Source organism: Ananas comosus, unplaced genomic scaffold, assembly GCF_001540865.1.
Source record: "Ananas comosus cultivar F153 unplaced genomic scaffold, ASM154086v1, whole genome shotgun sequence".
In the NCBI taxonomy this organism is placed as follows: Eukaryota; Viridiplantae; Streptophyta; class Magnoliopsida; order Poales; family Bromeliaceae; genus Ananas; species Ananas comosus.
In genome coordinates this window covers 74,715-80,340 of record NW_017893342.1, presented here as the reverse complement: position 1 = coordinate 80,340, position 5,626 = coordinate 74,715, and positions in this window count along the sequence as shown.

Sequence of the window (5,626 nt, the reverse complement as noted above, 5' to 3'; positions counted from 1 at the left end):
ACATCTTCTGTAGCTTTGGGCCTTGTGGTGCATTCACTGAAGTCAGTAATTGCCCACTGGGAACTATTTTTAATAGTTCTCATGCCCCCGTTTTGTGGTTTACTTTTCAGAGCCTTCGGCACCGGCGGAGGCACGGGATCGCGGCAAGGGGATCGCTTAGCTAGCTAGCGAGGAGCGGTACTTTGCCTAGGTGGTTTACTCTTTCTTTTTGTAGTTGAGAGAGAGTGAGAGATTTTGTATCCATGTATAGAGACCACCTATGTACCTACTTTTAACTCTTGTATTTGGGATTTCCTATTGTTCTTACTCTATGTTTCATTTAGTGGATTTACAGTTTTATCCTTATCCCTTGTTGTAGCAATTAGACATTTACTATGCTCTGATACTCCTAGATGTCTTTTATTATTGCTTTTATTATTGTTGTTTTTAGACGCCTTATATGTTGTAGACATATGGCGGGTCTGGGCACGCGCCGGGCGGGCTTCCGCTGGGCCCCGGGGCGTGACAATTGCATATTTCAACACATGAATCTCCTACATGCCTATAGCATAAGGTTTCATCTATCAACTCATAGGATGGGTAAACCATAGTGTTTACAAGCGTATATGTATACCTCACTATTTGAGCCTCCTCTATATAGGGTACAACATTATTATGCAAATGAATGGCTTCTTTACTCATGCAACATGTACTACTATGTGCTTTACTACCGAGAGTGTATCAACCCTCTACATGTCATATGGATGTCAAGTATTCGAACTACATCAATCATCGTGTGCAAAACACGGAATCACATTTATCAACTCAAGGGTCAATATAAAGTTACCCGGTTAACTTAGTTGTTCATCAAACTAAGTACAACATTCATGGCTCTACATCAAATGGTTAACATGTAATACATCATGCTCATCATTATCTAGCAAGTAAACTAGTTGCAAAGTCCACTAGTTCCATTATCCCTCTAGAGTCTCAAATGACCTAGAATTCATCTCTATTATGCATTTCTACAATGCAATAAAAAGAACATGTCATCGTGCTATAACTTCATAGGTACAACATGCATGATTTCATCTATTGTTCTCTACTACATAGAGCATACAACAGGTTATACATAACATGTATTTCTCAAGCACCCTAAAATTCTATCATGGCATAAACATCATGATTATGCAACAATTAAGCCTTATAACATCATAGGAGATATAGGGGGGAGTTCACCCATTTCGGTGAGATCAAACCTATCGGATCACATTCAAACACTTTCGTTCCTTCGAACGAAGTTGTCCACTGAGTTTCTAGCACTCTAAGAAGAATTCTAAAGGGTTAAAAGCTTCCAAATAACTACTTCGAAAATCTTCGAAAATTACACATGCAAAAAGTGTAAAATACCTTGGGTCAAGTAGAAGTTGATCAATATCACGCCCCTGGACCCGGTATAGGCCCGCCCGGTGCGTGCCCAGACCCGCCATATGTCTGCACATATAAGGCGTCTACCACAATAGAGATACGAAAGCAAGTAGAAGGAAGACAACTAGAGATATCAGAGCAAACAACAGCTAAATTCTAACAACAAGCAGAGAGAAAGGAAACTATCAACTAATATAAAATATAAAGTAAAAACATCATCTGTCTCAAGATACAAAAAGGGTGGTCTTTATGCACAGGTACAACTCTCAACCTCTCCAAAATAAAACCGATGAGAGGTAGACCACCTATCGATAAGTCCCTCGCCCGCAAGCTAGCTCGAGGCGATACCCTTTCCGCGGTCCCTAGCCTCACCCGGTATGGAAGGCTCTGAAAGAAAACAAGAAACAGGGAGCGTGAGAACTATAATTTATAGTTTCCAGTGGGCAATTACTGACCTTAGCATAATGCTCCACTAGGCCCAAACGAGTAAGGTAGATATGATAAACAACTGAAAATAAACTGCAGATATGAAAGCATGTATTGAATGCTAAACTACTATGCCATAAGTAATATGATGACAATATATTGTACATTCATTCTATCGTGATCAAGCATGTCCAACCCATATATAGTATGATCCCACATGGCAAGCAAGTATACTATAACGCAATGAGCGATATTACCAAGTATACTATATGTCTCAAATGTTCACAGTTATGCTATTGCATGACAAGGTAATCCAACTACTACATCCTATTTAGTAGTGATTATCATTTATGAATCGATGTCATTGTTCAATCTTGTTTTGGGGACCTGCACAAGTGTGGTCCAGCTTGTGCCACCTAAGTGTCGATGGTAGCTCCAATATTCCCACTCTAGGAATGAGTCTATCCCTCCCGACCTTGTAGGTTTCTCGATACCGCACGAGCGAGGATAGGTCGCGTAGGCCAACTCCAGAGTGCCGGCTTGTAGGAAGCGACCCTCACAAGTATGTGCGAATGAGCACAAATGGCAAGCAAGCATAGTCATCGTCACAACGATCCGGTCATCATGGCTCAACCATGGAAATGATCGCTAGCAACCCATAGGTCTAGTCCAATATCCCAAGTGAAGGTTTAACCATTTATTATGTCCAATGCCTATTTATGGCATTATATCTCACTACGCCCAAATCTTGTTCCAACACTAATGCCACTTCATGACATTCGGTTTACTAAGTCAGCGCATATTCCAAGCCTAATGCCCCTTTATGACATGAGCTTGCTAAGTTCATATCTAGTCCAAGCCCAATGCCACTTTGTGATATTAGCTTACTATACCAATTCTGAGCCTAATGTCTCTTTATGACATTAGCTCCCTAATTTACATATTACTCTAGTCTAATGCCTCTTTATGACATTATTTACTAGGTTCATATATAAATCAAGCTCAATGTCACTTTATGACATTAGCTCACTAATTCACATGATATCCAAGTCCCAAGCCACTTCATGGCCTAATGTATTCTCATATGTCCAAGGGCATATAACATTGTCATTTTCACTATACGAAACATGATTCTAAGTCCCGAATGCGAATGCTAAACTCATGCATAAGTCTCACATGCAAGCTCTCTACTATATAGAGGTCCAAAAATGCATTGTATACAACATAAGCATTTTAAGCATTCTAAAATTCATAAATAATGCATCTAACATGAAAATGCATGATTTTCCATTTTACGATACTTAAATCAACAAAAATGAGATTTTCTCATTCTTTGGTGAGGTCAAACCCACCGAGCTCCGCTAAAACTCCTTCGTTTCGCCGAACGGAGTTGCCCACTATTCTCCTAGCACCCTAAAGGTAACAAGAGAAGAAATAATTGAACGTTACGAACAATCCTAAGCTCAATCATTAACTGTCTCAAGAAAAGGGGCAAAAATTCACCTAAGATGGTGATAAACTCTCTCGGATCCCAAACGGAAGCTAGAACCCTTCCAATCTAACCTAGAGGAAGGTTCTAATCCAAGAGATCAAGCTCCAAAGGCCCTAAATCCAAAATGCCCAAAATCAACCCTAAGTTTCCATTCTAGGGCTTCATCTCAAATACACGACCAAATCTTGAAATCTAGAGGAGAGAACAAGTTGCTTACCTCTTAGAAGCTTCAATCAAGGCTAGAAATCAACTAAGGTTGAAGATCTCCTTTCAATCAAGCTCCAAACATAAAGTCCAAGCTTTTCCCAAGGTGGAAATTGCTCTAAAAGGCAAAAGAGGGGATTAATCCATCTAAAACCAAGCAAAATGGAGATCAAATCCAAGGAGGGGAGAAAAAAGCTCACTCACCTTGAATTCTGTGAGTTCTCAGCTCAAGAGAACCCTAGGGGGGCGTAGGGGCTAATATAGAGTTGCTACAATAGCAAAAACACCCCTCAAAGCTGCTATTTTGCAGTCTGCCAAAGTGTACCGGTACACGGGAAAGTGTACCGGTACAAATCCCATGAATGCGCATACCCGAGGCTCGTGTTGGCCATAAACCACATCTGTACCGGTACAACCATCGAGTTGTCACCGATACACTTTTTGTACCGGTACACCATCAAGGTGTACCGGTACACAATCTTGCAGAGAGCAACCCGAGAGCGGCCTAAGTCTTCCTCTTTGGTGACCTTAGCGCTACTTTAAATACCTCAATTCTCGCGATACGAGCCATAGGTCGGAACACTGTAAACAACCCTCTAGAATATCTGGAAAAACTCAGAACACAGATCAAATACTCAAACCTCGCAATTTGGAAAGGTCCAGTGTGTTACATTCACCCTTCCTAAAAAGGAGTTTCGTCCGCGAAACTCAAAAAGCAAAGTATCTCAAGCCTCCATCTGAAAAAGATAGGAATAGCACTCCACCAGCGCACTCTCCAGCTCCCACGTGGCCTCACGTGCATCGTGGTTGCTTCAAAGCACCTTCACATAGGGAATCTCATGGTTCCGCAGCCTCTTCACCTCGCGAGCCAAAATCCTCAAAGGTTGCTCTTCAGAGCTCAAATCATCCCTCAGCTCCAATAGTATAGCATCCAAAACATGAGCCGGATCATAGATGTATTTTCGAAGGACCGATACATGAAATATATTGTGTACACCCGATAGGTTTGGCGGTAGACCAAGTCGATACGCCACCGGGCCTACACGCTTCAAAATCTAATACGGTTCAGTGAATCGGGGGCTCAACTTACCCCGAATCCCAAATCTTCTAATTCCCTTGGTCGGCGAAACCTTCAAGAAGACATGATCTCCAATCTGAAATTCCAAGTCTCGTCGACGCTTATCAGCATAACTCTTTTGCCTACTCTGGGCTGTCAACAGTCGCTCCCGAGCAATACGAACCTTATCCTCTGCTTCCTGGAGCACATCGAGGCCTAAAGCCAATCTCTCGCCAACTTCACTCCAATGAAGTAGATCTACACTTCCGTCCATAGAGTGCCTCGAAAGGTGCCATCTTTGTCACGCCCCGGGGGCCGCCAATTTGGACGGTTCGGGCACGCGAACAGACGCCGAACGGACAGCACCTCCCCTGTCCGCCCAAGGCTGAAACAACATGTATATTACAAGCAAGTCAACAAAGAGATTGCAAGATATACAAGGTTTGCACGAGGGCAAACAACAACAAACACGTGAAAGCATCGATACTAACTAAACATTCAACATACAAGTCATTTGATTTCCTTTGAATCAAACACAAGTAAACTATTACATTTACATTCATTTTATCCATTCATTTACATCACATTGGCTTTTTTATCCCAAAGTATAAGGTTTACATCATTTTACATTACTAGTTCAACATACAAATATTGAATACTCAAAATATAGGGTATGCCTATACTCCGAGGCCGCTAGCTACGGTGCAATACCCTTGCCTCGATCCTCCGCCGCCCCGCTCGCCCACGGATCTGCAGGGTTAGTGGTAATGAGAACTAGAAGAAGTTCCCAGTGGGTTCGGCCACCGACCGCGCCGATTCGCCTACTAGGTCTATTTCAGGCATATGTAATTCAAGAAACAATAGATTGCAAACCAGCTAATGCAAAACTATTACAATGCCTGCACAAAAACAATCCACAGATAGATAGATATACCAATACATGATAATTATGCATGTATGTCCTTTGTCGTTCATTTTCTTTTCTATTGGCCTTTACCCAATCATCCGAGGTACTCCTGGTTCACCCCGAATCTCACAAA